The sequence below is a fragment of the Cupressus sempervirens genome, chromosome 2 (genome assembly GCF_028749045.1).
Source record: "Cupressus sempervirens isolate cs-2001-9-10 chromosome 2, ASM2874904v1, whole genome shotgun sequence".
Lineage (NCBI taxonomy): Eukaryota > Viridiplantae > Streptophyta > Pinopsida > Cupressales > Cupressaceae > Cupressus > Cupressus sempervirens.
The window spans coordinates 101,312,719-101,328,886 of record NC_143119.1 but is presented as its reverse complement, the minus strand read 5'-3'; positions in this window follow the sequence as shown (position 1 = coordinate 101,328,886).

The following is a 16,168-nucleotide window of genomic DNA, read 5'->3' as shown; positions in this document are numbered from 1 at the left end:
CATTCGCATTCTGTCATTTATGTCCCAGATGTAGCAATAAAAAGTGTGTTAACACAACAAGATGTAGGATGTAATGTCAAAGGAACATGGATAGAAAACACACAAGAGTATGACATAGAAATTAAACCTACCAAGCTAGTAAGGGGTAATGCCTCGTGCAAGTCAATTGCTGAAAACAAGATCACTGAAGAATTAGAAGAATTGGGAGAAAAACAACTAGTTTTAGCTGTAGGTCTTCATGATCCATTTTTTGAAAATATTATGTACCTGCTAACATATGGAGAATGTCCAGAGGGCCTAACTGTAAGAAAAAGGAGGGATCTTAAATTAAAAGTAGCTAAGTATGTAATTTGGGATGGAAAATTATTTTTAAAAGCCATAGATGGCACTTTCCTTAGATATGTCGACAAACAACAACAAGAAAAGCTATTGAAAATATTTCATGATGAAGCCTGTGGAGGACATTTTTCATCCTTAGTCATATCTTTCAAAAATTTAAGACAATGCTATTACTGGCCCAGACTATTCAAGGATACCTATTCTTGGGTGGCAAAATGCGAAAAATGTAAGATGTTCATTGAGTGTTCTTAATTAGTTGCTCTACCATTAAGACTTGTCATCATCGAGGGACCTTTTCAAAAATGGGGTCTTGATTTTATTGGTCCGATTAATCCAATATCCAATGCTGGTCACCAGTATGTAATAACTACAACTAATTACTTTACTAAGTGGGTGGAAGCCAAAGCAACTAAGAAAACTACTTTTGAAGTAGTATGCAAATTCATTAAGGAAAACATACTAGTTAGGTTTGTTGTTCCCATCAAATTAGTGATGGAAAACACAGCTTATTTCTCTTCAATTGAGATTATCAACATTTTCTTTGAGCATGGAATCACAGTCAGTCATTCATCTGATTACTTCCCACAAGCAAATGGTCAAGCCGAGTCTAGTAACAAGAATTTGATAAATATTGTCAAGAAATTGTTGTCAAATAATCAAAAGACTTGGCACAAGAAAATTCATGAGGCACTGTGAGCAGATAGAGTAACACCTAAGAGGGTGATTGACATATCTCCTTTTGAATTAGTCTATGGAACTGAGGCTAATCTCCCATTACCTTTGGAATTGGCTATGAACAAACTTAGAATAGTGATTGAGGATGATATTTATAAAGATGGTTTAGAAAAGAGGATTTTGTAATTGAGCAATCTTGAAGAGGAAAGAGAAGACATCGTAGATCACATCACACAACACCATATGCAAGTAAAGAATTTGTTCTACAAGAAGGTAAGACCATAGAAATTAATGGTAGGAGACAATGTGTTACTCTGGGATAAGCGAAGTGCTCCAAAAGGTATGCGTAAAAAGTTTGACACCTTGTGGAAAGGTCCATTCATAATTCATTAGGTATTTGAGAATAATTATTTCAAATTGGCTTATCAAGATGGTGATGTGCTACCTCTGACCTATAATGGTCAGGATCTGAAGCTTTATCAAATTTCAAACTGAGAACAAGTAACCCTTGTATTGTATTACAGTTACATTTAGTTCCTTTTTGTGTTTTCCTAGTTAGTTTTGATTCCTTGCCTTTGCTTCCTTGTTGGTTTTTCTTTCTTCCCTATTTTGGTTTTGTTGCATTGCCACCTTTTATTTTTGTGAAACTAGAGATTTTGAGTTCCTTACTTGGGTATAGTCTACCCAAGTCCCCAATCAGAGCTAGTTGTCGCCCCACTTTTCACCCTATAACCATTTTGAAAAAGTGAAAAATTTTGTGTCTTAGTTAAGCCTAGGTATGTCTAGGTCTAGTTTCAATTCCCCTTAGGTGAGAAGAGTCTCCATCGAATTTTCTATCTTTCCCTTCTACCACATTTCATGGCTGGGTGGTTTTCCTTGATGTTGTGAGTTTATGGGTAGCTTAGTTCCTAATTCGATGGGGATTCTTGCAACATGCGAAGGTTATTCACAAAGTTGGGCCAGTTCGTGACTTCTCATGTTTTCAAGGAAAGAAGGAAGCTTGCAAAAAATCGAGCATCACCTTCTCCTCAGCAAGTTTTCAACCCATGAAGGCAATTTTCTATGAAGAGCAATAAATGATATTTAGGGGCCTATATAAGAAGATAATGAGATATTTTATGGAAAATCCTTATTTTCACTACAATATTCTATCTTGGGAAACATTCTAAATTCATCACAACACTCAAAATCATCTTAAGCGGAAAACTCAAAAATTACTTCTCCTCGGCAGGCTTTTGACCCATAAAGTCCATTTTTTGCCAAAGGAAATTGTAAAGGAAAGAAACAAGGAAGTGGGCCCCTTTTTGACTGTCATAGTCCTTTCAAGATTTTTCAAACCTAAAGGAAATATTAACTCAAAGAATAAAGTTTAACGGAAAGTCTGGGTAGAAAAATAAGCATTGCCTTCTCCTCGGCAGGTTTTCAACCCATGAGGATGATTTTCCACATTCAAGAGAAAATCAACATTATAAGTAGATTAGGCCCATGAATTAAAGACAAAACATCTTAAGATGATAATGGAAACAATCTAACCATTGTGGAAAAGGTATTCTGGGTAGAATTCAACTAGGCAGATATTTCCTTACAGGGTACTCTGTTCAAAATTCTCAGAAACTTAATGGGAAATGGAAAAGTAAGTATGAAAGAAAGGAAAGTTACTCTTGAGCCAATGGAAATAGTGAAAAGACATAAAAATATCCATTAGAGCTCCCATATTTACTGCTTCAATGGATTTACCCTTTAATTCATTTGTGTAGCGTGAAGCCTAAAGATCAATGAATTAATTGAGACTCCTAGATAGATGGAAAGATATTAGTTATTCAAGCTACCATTTTTTCTTATATTTTTATTCTATTAAATTGCACAATGCTTTCAAATAGTCTATATTTGTGAATTCAATATCCTATTATTCATCTAGATTCAAAATTTCAATTTACTACATCCTCAAACAGAATGACAACCATATTTTTGGGGTTTGATGGGCTAAAAGGAATCAAGTCCACATTGCATAATTTCATGGATACTTCACTTCATTTTTATTATATGCAAGATTTCCAAAGGAGGTTGAAGTTAGAGCCAATTCATCCCATAACTGAGAAGCTTTGAGGAAGTGGACTAGTAGAGGTAACTAGTTTTCCAGTAGTAGTCAAAGCTCTAGAATTTATTTATGAATGCATAGATCACTACAATTCAGACACCAGACAAATTGTGTTACCTGATCATTTAGTATTAATCTCCATTGATAGGTAAACTATGGTGAATTGCCTCTGAGTTCCAGAATGAGAGGAGTTTTCAGACTTGATAGTAGGAGGAGTGGTCTTAGAGTTCTCCACAAAAAAGATGGTGTGAAGGAAGGAAATTATGCAATCCTAGTTTCAAAAGCCACAGAGTGCCAAGAGTAAGTTCCCCAAAACTCTATTTGGTACTAATATCAAACTTGAGATTATAGACATTCTAGTTCTCCTACATAGACTAAAAGGTGAGGTAGAGGCTCTAAATTTTGTTGAATAGTATTTCTTTCTGGTACAATTTATTTTTTTAGATACACAATATATTGATTGGGATCATGAGGTAAGTGAAAATCTTTCCAAGGCTCTTAGCACCATGAAATTCTACAACACTTTCTATATGTCTTCCTTTCTGATTTACATGCTAGCATCTCTACAATTATGGCTAGGCCTTCCAAGGATAGAAAAATTTCTCGATGATGTGAAGTGTTATGAGTTTTATCCATGTTTATAATTGCAAAATAGTTATGCAAAGTATGTCAAATTTAATGACGCATTCACAATGAAAATTTGCAAGGAACTCCAAGGATGCCCGAAGAGGAGATTCAGTCTAGAGGCAATGGCAGTTATTAGTTAGTTCAAAAGCTATTTTATCCAGTTCTCATCTTTCACATATTTGCATCTTGCAACTTTTGATGGATTCCCCCTAAAGCTACCTAGGTATCCGAGCGACATGATCATGTTGAGAGAGATCGTGAGGCAGGCGGTCCAGATGAATGTGCTAAGTGGAAGCTTGAAGAAGAAGGAATATGAGTTCCCTATGAAAGTAGGAGCTTGCAGTTGTGAGTCTTGATCTAATGCAAAGAATATGCTCAAAGTGTTTGAGATGAAATAAAAATTAGAGATGTATGAGGTCTTGAGACCTATGTTTGATTCGAATGGATATGCTAGGGATGTGTTGTAGATTGAGAGTGTGATCAAACATATTACCATTTTTGAAGACTATTTGGAAGATTGTAAAGATGAATCTAAAAGTTAAGGTTGTGCTTTCACCAGGCTCATAGTAGAGAAAATAAAGATATATAATATCAATCTTAATGTTGAAGGATTGGAGGATGATGGGCAATATATGTATAGTAATACATATCTGACTAAGTTAAGGAACACTCCTATTAGTTCGGAGCCTTATGTGGATGCTGAGGAAGATTCAGACACTATGATGGCCCAAATCATCAAAAGAATTGAGAAGTAGGTCAAATGGACAACCAAAAGAAGCCAAAGTAAGGGCACAACCACTCAAGCTTCTCTAACAATTGCAACACCCTCTTCCCCCTAGAGTACTACACTAGGTGTAACAATAGCTACCACTCAAGGACTAGCACAACCTTCAAAAGGAGGTGACCAACCTCTAGACAAGAGTATTCCCATAGCTAAGATGTGTCATGATGGCTCCCTCCCAGTTATTGGAACTCAAACTAATGCTAAGGAGAATAAGACAAAGGAGCCAAAGGATAGTGTTGTTACCTCAGTTCCCTCTCCTCATGTTACACCAGTGCCCTATCCTCAAGTTACACCTGTCCCCTCTCCTCATATCACCATAGTTCCCTCACCTCATCATAGCTCAATTCCACCAATAAGTGCTACACTTCTACAAGCAAGTGGCTCTCCAATACAAATAGTAGATTTGGGAGATGGAAAGAGCAATAGTAATGAATCTACTGAATCTAATGAAATAATGAAGAAAACCTCAGAGGTGGAGAAAGGCCAGAGCTCTTCCAACCTCATTTCTCAAGGCTTGAAGAATCTCTTCTCTACAATTGCAATGACAATCACTCCAGTTAAGAAGAATATGTTTAGCATATAATCACTTGGGATGGCCTCCAAAGTGATAGGCACTGATTCCTAGTTAGAGGATACTCTAGAGAGAAAGAGAAAAAGGAAAGACGAAAGTTCCCCCGTCAAAGATACCATATCCTTTATATTTTTTTCTGGATCTGCATTAACCAAGGTGAAGAAGCAAAAAACCTTGTCTATACTTGGGCAAGATCCAGAAATAGGGCACCTAAAAATGGAGATAGCCAAGCCCAACAAGGAAGGAAGAATTGAAGATATGATTACTGATGATTTTACTATGCACTCAGTGGACCTTGGAGAGGCCAGACATGACACCAAGGTTGGCTTGTGAAAGTCAACCAATGATGTAATTGAGGGACAATTGGAAAACCTAAAGTTGTCAAAAGTTAGGATGAAGGCTGAGATAGAAGAGTTGAATAGATTCATAAGACAATTGGTCACTCCATTGGCAACTATCTCCAGAGTATCAGTAACAAGAAATCCTACTACTACCAAAGTTAAAGCCCTTATCTCTCAACTTTAGGAAGATAGGAACTTTGGCCAAATTGATAAAGACTAGATTGGGAAGCTTAAACTAGAAGGAGTCCCTATTATAGAACAAATTGGCAATATTATCTTAAGATTAGAAATAGAGAAGGACAATATGTTAGCAAATAGCAATACTTTGGCCAGAGAAACAAAGGAGTGCGATGATTGTATCTCTCTTCTAAAGATAATCATTCAAATAAAGATGAAGGAAGCCGTTGAAGGAAAAATCTTGCTGAAGGGAGATGAACTTCTATTCAAATGGCTTCAGAGCATACAGTTCAAGTCAAAAATGATCCTATTAGCAAAAAAAGGGTTTAAGGAAATAGAGGATAAAGTGAAGAAGACCCAAGACAAATGATTTGAACTCATGATGGGGCTACATGTAGATTCATAGACTAGTGGCCAAGGGAAAGCACTCATTGGGATAAACATCATGAAGGATAATTTCTCCAAATTCTTAGATGGTCTGACTAATGTGTCTTCCAGTAATCAAAATAGACTTTCGAAACTCCAAAAACTTAGTGGATGCATACACGTGGCCATAGAGGAATTGCAAAGTCAATTGAATGTTGTGAAGGAGTTGGCTAGGGAACATTCTAAATGGCTCTTGAGATACATTGACATACACGTGCCTAGGCATGAAGAGCTAATTCCAATCATAGTTGCCACTAATGCCTATAGAAAAAAAGTAGAAAAGGGGAAGAAGATGAAGTGACTCACATTCCATGCCCTTTTCTCTTTCTTATATAATTATTGCAATATGAAAAACTAGTTTCTTGCCATTTTTCATTCTTTGAGGAGATGAACCGATTGAACTTCTATTGTAACTGTCATCTTAGAATCCTATACGTATGAAATTGAAAGATTAATAAAAGGTCAACAAATTTTTGGTGTGAAGTAATTGATGTTGCAGAGTCAATTGAATTGTATTTTATATCAACTATTTTCTATTTCATTTATGTTAGTTGTAGTTATATGTTTTCTCTTTTGTCTGGATTGAAGTAAGAAAAGAATGGAGTTTCATTCCCCTATTTCAAGATAGTGAATGGATGTGATAAGCAGTGTTATTGCACATCCAAAGAGGAATCCCTTAAACATTTTTTCCTTTTAGTTAATTTCTTCTTTTTTGTAGTTTAGGTCCTAATTAATTCAGTTCATTATTAGTTGTTATGCTATTAAGCTTTGTGAGCTCATAAGATCTGTGGGTTCATAAACTTGATCAATTCCTCATAAATCTTTTTCTACCTAAGTTAGATCCTATTTAGGTCTGGCTCAGTTTTACCTCTTTTATTCTCATGTCAAGAACACACCCCCATACTAGTTTATGAATAAAACATAATTCATTGCAAATCTACCATAGGGAGTTGTACCTATTAATTTAGAGAAAGACCAATCTATCCAAAAGTGGCTTTTCAACTACTTGTAATTAGATATTGTTCATAATTCAGGCATTCAAGAGTCATAATAAAAAAAGAACAAATCTATTTACCAACACTAGTCTTTGTACCTTTAAGTAGATTATCAATGCATCATGTTATCACTATCTTAATTGATTCTTGTACTTCTTTACATAAACATAACTCAACTTTTCCTCTAGGTGCTATTGTTACATCTTTTGATCAAGTCCTCTTCATCAATCAAATAAGTGATAGTACTTGATCATATAAATAGTTGTCTTACCAAAAAAACAATAGGTTTGACATCAGTGACAAAACAATGATTGAAATATATTGACCATACTTGTATGTTCTCAACTATCCCCCTCAAACATTTTTCCTCTTTTATTGTTTTCAATCTATTCTCAATAATATAACTATATATATAGTTATTATATATTAAATAATAATAAACTTACATATATAAATTATATTTGATATATATGATGAACACAAATACATAAAGGATAAAGGCATTTGAATTTATTAAACTTCAACACTCCCTCTTAGTCAAGAATGATAAAAAACATTTTGATAATCATAGGTAAAGGATGTTTAGTATTTTGAATAACCAAAAGATGATCAATAATTGTCATCTAAGCTCTTAGTTATTAAAATACCTAGTATGCATTTATGCAAAAAACCCAAAGATAATCAACATGATGACATCTAAGCTCTTAGTTGTTAGTCTCACAAAATGCATACTTACCTCATACCCAATATGTATCTATACAAACAACTGAAAGATAGTCAATTTAATGACATCTAAACACTCAGTTGTAAGTCTGACAAGATACATATTCTCATGATTTAAGTACAACACTTACTAAAAATGTATACCATGGAGTTTAGCCAACTAAATCTGCCACACATCAACACTCCCTCTTAGCTAGTGAGGATAAACACAAGACATATATTACACCATTGGTAATATTGGGAAAGACAAGTTTTAAGGATTTCTTTGATCAAAAGATATTCATCATTATGATATCATGAGTATTGATCTCCCAGGATACATGATATTGACCAATTAGTAAATGTATGATATCGCATTTGATATTAGGAGTATGGCTCTCCCACAATATCAATGGGTGTTCACCAATTACTCAAATTAAGATTTGATACCACATGATACAAGTTATTGTAAGATTGTCACCTTATAGTAGCTTCCAAAAATACAAGTGACATCATTTGGAGGTCACCACCTCCTCATGATGTACATAGGGGGTAGGCCCATTAAAATCACATAGTCACAAGGTACATTCATGAATCACAGTCCTCTTGACTGGTACAATTTACTAATCACTTGGAGAATCCAGCTCAACATGGTTTACTCCCTCTAGATCACCGAAGGTTGGATCATATCCTCTATCTACTCCTCTCTTTCAAGGTTTCTCTAATGAAATGCCAGGCTCCCTCTAAACATCAATCTTTAGAGTTTCTTCCCTTAGAAAAAGTGTCAGACTCCCTCTGAATCCAATATCAATCCTTTATTTTCCTTCAATAACATTCTTAAAGGAAAAGATCAAATGAAAATAGTTCTAATGGTACATGCATGGATATAGTTAAGACATTGGCTATAATATGCAAAAATTAGTATTCAAGAGGTAATAATCAACAATACTTATCTCAAGATTCTAGAGCACATGCTCATGAACATCCATCTTGATGTGACTAATTATTTATTCTTTGAGTATTAGTCTTCATTTAAGCTCTAATTTTGTCCTTCATAATAAAGGTACATATATCCATTTAATTAATTGATAGAAATTGATATTCCAAGATTTTTTCAAGAAAGAGAGACCCATAGATGATTTAAATGGCTTCTCAAACCTTCATTGTCTTGTCATCTCAATCTCATAGGCATGGGGAGATCTTGGTATGAGCATTCATGCTTAATTTTCCTTAGACAATCACATTCCCTCGTACAATTTCCAAGAGATTAACACCATAAGTAGTAATCACATAACTTAGAGTTTGACAATTTAGAACTCAAGAACATGCAGTTCAACAATTTTATTGGTCCAAAAACTTGCTTTCAACACCTTTGACTATGGAAATCCTCGTGTTGATGTTTAATTTCCTACCTTCAGTGGAAGTACCATATCAAAATTGAATATGTAAATCAAGCAATGCAGAGATTTTTAATCATATAGTTAGTCTAACAATAATCCAATATGAGTGGTATAATATCCTGTGTGTATTGAGATTATTTTTAACTCTTTAACACTACTAAATTTTATGTGCAATTTTAAGTTTATGATCTTTATTACAATGTAAGTTTTTTGATGTGGATGACAGTTGTAGAAATAGAACATGTCGAACAAGAGAACATTTCCCACCAAATAATATTAACCACCAATCACTTTATCACTTCCTCGTTAGATATTTTTTGGGGCCCATGTCTAATCATATTGCTCATCCTACAAGTGTGGCACCTATGAGATCACATTTCACTATGGGATCTACTCAATCCATTCACTATTCTAGGAAGAAGCTTTTCTCCATTGTGTTGAATATTCATACACTATATGACAAGTTAGGTGAGTGCATATACATATAGTGTCAACTTGGTATGCTGAGTATTATGGGAATTAGTCAGGGTCATTCGATGTTAGTTATGTTAGGAGGGTCGTCAACTTTCACCACTCTTTTCATGTAAGTTATTGAAGGACCCATGTAATATGCATTGACAAGACAATTGCTCCATCATTCTTTTAAATTTTGGACAAATCTAATATTCTATTTCTTAATAGTATTTTCTAGAATAATTATTATATTAAAAAATATAATATATTATTATTCTTCACAGGAAAAAAGTATTAATACTAATAGAACTTGTATATTTCACTAAGTACTTCAACTAATAAATTTACATATATAAATTATATCTAATATACGATGAACACAAATATATAAAGGATAAAAGCATTTGAATTGACTAAACTTTAACTCTCCTTCTTAGTCAAGAAGGATTAAAAAAATTTGATAATCAAAGGTAAAGGACAATCAGTATTTTGAATAACCCAAAGATGACCAACAACTTTCATCTAAGATCTTAGTTATTAAAATACCTAGTATGCATTTATACAAACAACCCAAAGATAATCAACATGATGACAACTAAGGTCTTAGTTGTTAGCCTCACAAAATTCATACTTACCTTATACCCAATATGCATCTATACAAACAACGCAAAGATAGTCAATTTAATGACATCTAAGCACTCAAATGTAAGTCTGACAAGATGCATATTCTCATGATTTAAGTACAACACTTACTCAAAATTTATAACATGGAGTTTAGTCAACTAAAGCTACCACACATCAACACTCCCTCTTAGCTAGGGAGGATAAACACAAGATATATATTACACCATTGGTAATATTGGGAATGACAATTTGTAAGGATCTGTTTGATCAAAAGATTCCATCATTATGATATCAAATTTGATATCATGAGCATTGGTCTCCCAAAATACATGATATTCACCAATTACTCAAATGTATGATATCACATCTAATATCAAGAGTATTGGCCTCCCAGGATATCAATGATATTCACCAAGTAGTCAAATTAAGGTTTGATATCACATCATATAGGTTATTGTAAGATTGTCACCTTACGGTAACTTATGCAAATACAAGTGACATTACTTGAAATTCATCACCTCCTCATGATGTACATAGGGGGTGGGTCCATTAAAATCACATAGTCACAAGGTATATTCATGAATCACAATCCTCTTGACTGGTACAATTTACTAATCACTTGGAGAATCCAGCTCAACATGGTTTACTCCATCTGGATTGCTGAAGGTCAAATCATATCATCTATCTACTCCCTCTCTTTCAAGGTTGTCTCTAGTGAAATTTTAGGCTCCCTCTGAACATCAATCTTTAAAGCTTCTTGCCTTAGACAAAGTGTCAAACTCCCTTTGAATCTAATATCAGTCCTTCATTTTTGTGCAATAACATTCTCAAAGGAAAAGATCAAAGAAAAATAATTTTAATAGTACATGCATGGATATAATTAAGAGGTTGACTATAATATGCACAAATTAGTATTCAAGAGGTAATAATCAACAATACTTATCTCAAGATTCTAGAGCACATGCTCATGAACATCCATCTTGATGTGAGTAATTCTTTCTATTCAAAAAGCTACAACTATTCATAAAAATGACACTAAATACAAAGAAGTTGACATAGAAGGACTGCTTGATAGTGGAAAGACTGGTAACAATGATGAAGCATTGACAAAATTGCTAGAGAAGAATAGTGCCCTAGCAAAAGAAGAAAAAGATCTCAAGACAGAACAATAAATTTAATCAGTTACACTATGTGAAGCAATAAAAAAGAAGAAGAAAGAAATGGAAGACAAGCTCACAACTAAAGAAGAAAAAAGATAAATTGCTAGTAGACTTGAAGAGAGATCATTTGAAGTAAAAAAAACTTACAAACAACTAGCTAGATATGATAAATTAATTAGTAATTGCAAATCAGGAAGTAAATAGAAAGGATTTGGAGGTCACAAATCTAAGGTTATAGAATGAGAAATTAAAAAGTGAGTTAAGGCATGAAAGAGAACTCATGGAAAAATTGAATAAACCGAATGAAGCAATCAAACACTTTGAAGAAATGTTGAGGTCAACTAGAATAAAAGACACCTCTAGACTTGGATACAACAAGTACTCTTCATCTACTAAAGAAGGAGAATCATCCAAAAGTTGAGAACAAAGGAATGAAAAATCCAAAGGCAAAGCTACATGTAATTACTATAGGAAAATTGGTCACACAGCCAATATTTGTAGAAACAAAAATGGTATGCAAACTCCTAAACCTAAATAGAGTGGTAATTGCAAGAAAGTAGGACATCAAACACATAAATGCAAATCAAAGAACAATGACTCAATTATCTAGATTCCAAGGTCATTGTTACAAATATGAAAAGTATGGACATGGAGCTCATGAGTGCAAATCAAAGAAAAAGTCAAACTAGATACTTGAAAAATAAACTCATACATCAAGAATAGGCAATTCCTATAATTGGGATTACAATGTACATGGTACAGTTGTCACTATTGTGAAGAATATGGGCACATTCCAGAGAATTGCATCAAAACACATTTCAAAGGAAATTACAAGAAATGGCTAAATGGCTAAATAGTATGTTTGTTGTCTCAAAGTTGGACAGATCAATAGAAACTACAAAACTAGAACACCAACACCAACACCAAGTAATGGAAGTGATAAACCTTAAGGAAAGAAAACATGGATAGAAATAGTAAGAGCTAGAAGTAGTAGAGAAGATGAAATTGTAATCACCCAATTTGATGGACCAGGTGATCACACCACATCTCACTAAAGAAAGAAGGTATGTGGGAACTATATATTTAATGTTATTTTTCACATTAGTTCCTAGCATAGAAGTGATAAAGGTTCATATCTACATAAGTAAAGATGCATAAGAACATTAAGAAAAAGAAAATCATAGAGCACAGAGTGTCATTGGTATAGTCTATATTGACCAAGCTTTGTAGTATAGATCGAGTAATCAAGGAAGGTAATATATTGACTGAATGAATTAGTTATAGTCGAGTGAGTAATCTTGACCAAACTGAAATGGAGATCGAGCTAGCTATCATACACCAACCAAGTACGAGGACATTAAATGCATACCTAAAATGAAGACTTGAAGGTATTTATTGAATTTGAACATTCATTTTCATTCACCAAGAAATCAAAGATTTTATGAAAATATTTCAAGGTGACCGAAGCAATTTCAACGACTAGTACAAAAGAATCACAATAGTGTATCAACAAATTTGTGAAACTAAGTATTATTCTCAGTGTCGAGTTAAATATTTATTGGAGATATTTGTAAAAGGTTTTGTTTTAAACCTTAGTTAAAAATGGCATTTGGAAGTGAAATGTTGAAGGAAAATAGTGCACAAATCATAAGAAATGATCAAAGTCCTCCTCCCAACTTTAGAAATTCAGGAACCTTGAAAACATTGTTGATGATATTGGAGCTTTATCATCAATTTTTGTTCAAAATCTTGACTACTCAAGATATAAAATCATGTTATCTATGCAAAATAGGGGAAACTGGAGATTTTGAGATTAGAGAAGCTTATGATAAGCTATGTGTTGATGGAATCCTGAAGGATAAATACAAAATCATTGTTGAGAAAGGGCTTACACTTGGCCTAGGATTTCTAAAGGTTTTTAAAGTTGAATGGATAAAGGTTGTGCTAAGCCATGTTCATGACATAAAAATATGATTAGAAGGTGGGCCAATCAAGATAAACAAAGCTATCATTTGCAAGGTAACTAGGAACCCTACTTTGGATCGACCAAAGAGCATAAGAAGTGCAACAAAGAATGAAATCAAAAAATCTGACCAAAGAAAAGTGGAATGGTCATGGTATGTCAAATGATGGAATTTATTGGTAAACAGATTATTCTTTTATATTATTACTCTTTATTACCCATTGGGAACAATATTTGATCACAAATAGTTGGAAAGCCTCTTGTGAATAATTTAGCTTTCCTCTAAATTGATAGGTACAGCTCCCTAAAACAAATTTGCAATGAATTTTGTTTTCTTCCTAAACTACTTTGTGGTATGTTCTTAACCTGAGAATAGTAGAGGAATAACCAAGTTAGACCTAAATTAAATCCAACACAAGCAGCTAATAACTTCTCAATACTGAAACAGATTCATGTGGCCACACATCTTATGAATCCATAAATCCATTCGCATAGTCAACTGATGCTAAACTAAGTCAAACTCAAATCTGAATTAAAACTAATGAATCGAGAAAAACTAACAAAATCCTTTCGTCATATGAATTATAACAATACTTATTACATTCATTTGTATTCTATAAAATAGGGGAAATGAAACTCTGTCCTTCCTTAGTTCTCTATAATATAGAAAGGAAATACTAACTAATCACAATACATACTGGAATGGAAAATGATTTGAAATAAAATACCATTCAATTGTCTCTGCAACAAATAGTACATCACACCAAAATTTTGCCAACCCCTTATCATTTAGTTTCCTCCAGTATTTATAGAGTTTTACAATACATAGAGTTTGTAAGAAGTCATGATCTTTCAGTTTCCATCAATATCAAAAGGCATAGAATCAAATGATTTTAAAACATAAGGAAGAGGGAAGAAATTGACTCTGCCCTTTCACCTTCCTTTGCTCAATAGGAAGAATTGAATAGGTCTTTAAATCACTATGATTTAATTTAAAATATCCCTCATAATGCTAGATGATATCCTTCGAACAATCACCAGCTCAGAATCGTGGAAGAATTGATATTGTCAATGTCTCCCTATTATGCTGTTGAAATGAATCTGAGATAGCTTGATTCCTTTGATTAGAGCAACATGTTCTCTTCTTACAAATGATCAATCCCTGCAATACATCAAGCCTTTTTGTCTTCTTTTGATATATAATTTCAGTTATAATGTGAGTTAAATATATGTCGTGATTCATCTCTATGATCACACATAATAGAAGCACCGTATTTGATACTTTCCTTAACTATTGCTCCTCAGCTTTAGATGTCTTTATTCACCATAACTTTTTCTCATGATTTGATTCAAGATTCTGCAACGTACAATTTCCTTAGCATAGCGCATTGCACAAATTCACCATTTTTGATGTGACAATTATTTTTGGAAAGGCCGAGGAACCATCTGTTTTGTCATGCTTGGACCATCTAACTTCACAAATTTGATAATTTTGATTACGTTTTGACCTTCATCCAATCCTTACATGTTGTTACAAACTTGAATATAATGGCCAATGCACCTTCAGTGCACCTAAAGTCTAATTTTCTGCTCTGGGCATTTGGCTCATTTTTAGGCTATGCTTTTTGAACATCAAATATTCTTTGGAGAATTTCAAAATGACCCATATGGTCAAAATTTAAAAAGACTTTGAAATCATGAATATATAAGCCAACGAGTTTTGGCCTCTACGGGTACACAAATGGTTATGGCACACCAAAAATTCAAATTTCTACTTTCAAAAATATTGAGTGAGAAACAGTTCTAAAGCTTGAAACACATTTTTTAGATCACCATAAACGCTTCCACATCATGATCATTTAAAATATTATGCAGATAATGCCACTTTGTAGAGTGTGGAAAATTTCTTAGGAGGTGCGGCTTCTACCTCAGAGTAGCACAAATTGAAAATCCCACCTCAATATATCTCCTTCATTTTTCAACCCATTTATATGCCATTTTTTCCATTAGCTTCATTTAGTCTTAAAGAATCAATCCAAGTCCTAATATTGTGAAAATCATCAACTTCTATGATTTGTCGAACCTGCCTTCAAATGGTCATTTCCTTCCTTCAAACCATATTAACTTCTAACTTTAAAATATCTAAACATTTGAAATCTATTATATGATTGTTTCAATTCATTTCAACCAAAGAAAACTCTGTGAATTAACTAGTTGTATTTCAATAATGTCATAAGTTGCGACTTCATCACATGACTATTATACTCCAAGGAAAGATTGCATTTTGCGATTGCTTCATCAATAACAGATTGTAATATCACCATTCTCCTTAGACTTGCATGTCGATATCATGAAGACTAACTTCATTGAAGTGTAATTAAAGAAAAAACATGTCTTCAAGCTCAAACCAGAGCCATAACCCAAGACCTTCCTCAAAGACACAATTACTAAATTAATGTATTTTTTGATCACTACTCATCAGCATAGTATATTACTCATATCCCTATTTAGAACTCACATTGTCAATGCTCCAAAGACTTATACTTTGCAGCTTCTCCATTAGATCTTTGCATTATGCACTTAAAGATTGACTATACTAAAACATTTTTGAGAATAAAGACTCCAAGATGAAATATACCACTGCAATCATGAACTGAGATTTCTTTCCTTCTATATTAACACTATTCATATATTGAAGGCATGATTATTACACCAAATATTTATTGCAACCTAATGAACTTTTTTGATTCACATTGTATTTACAATTCTTCAAAAGATTAGCTTTCAATGCATCTTTTAATTTAAAACTCCCCTTCCAAAATTGGTTATCATT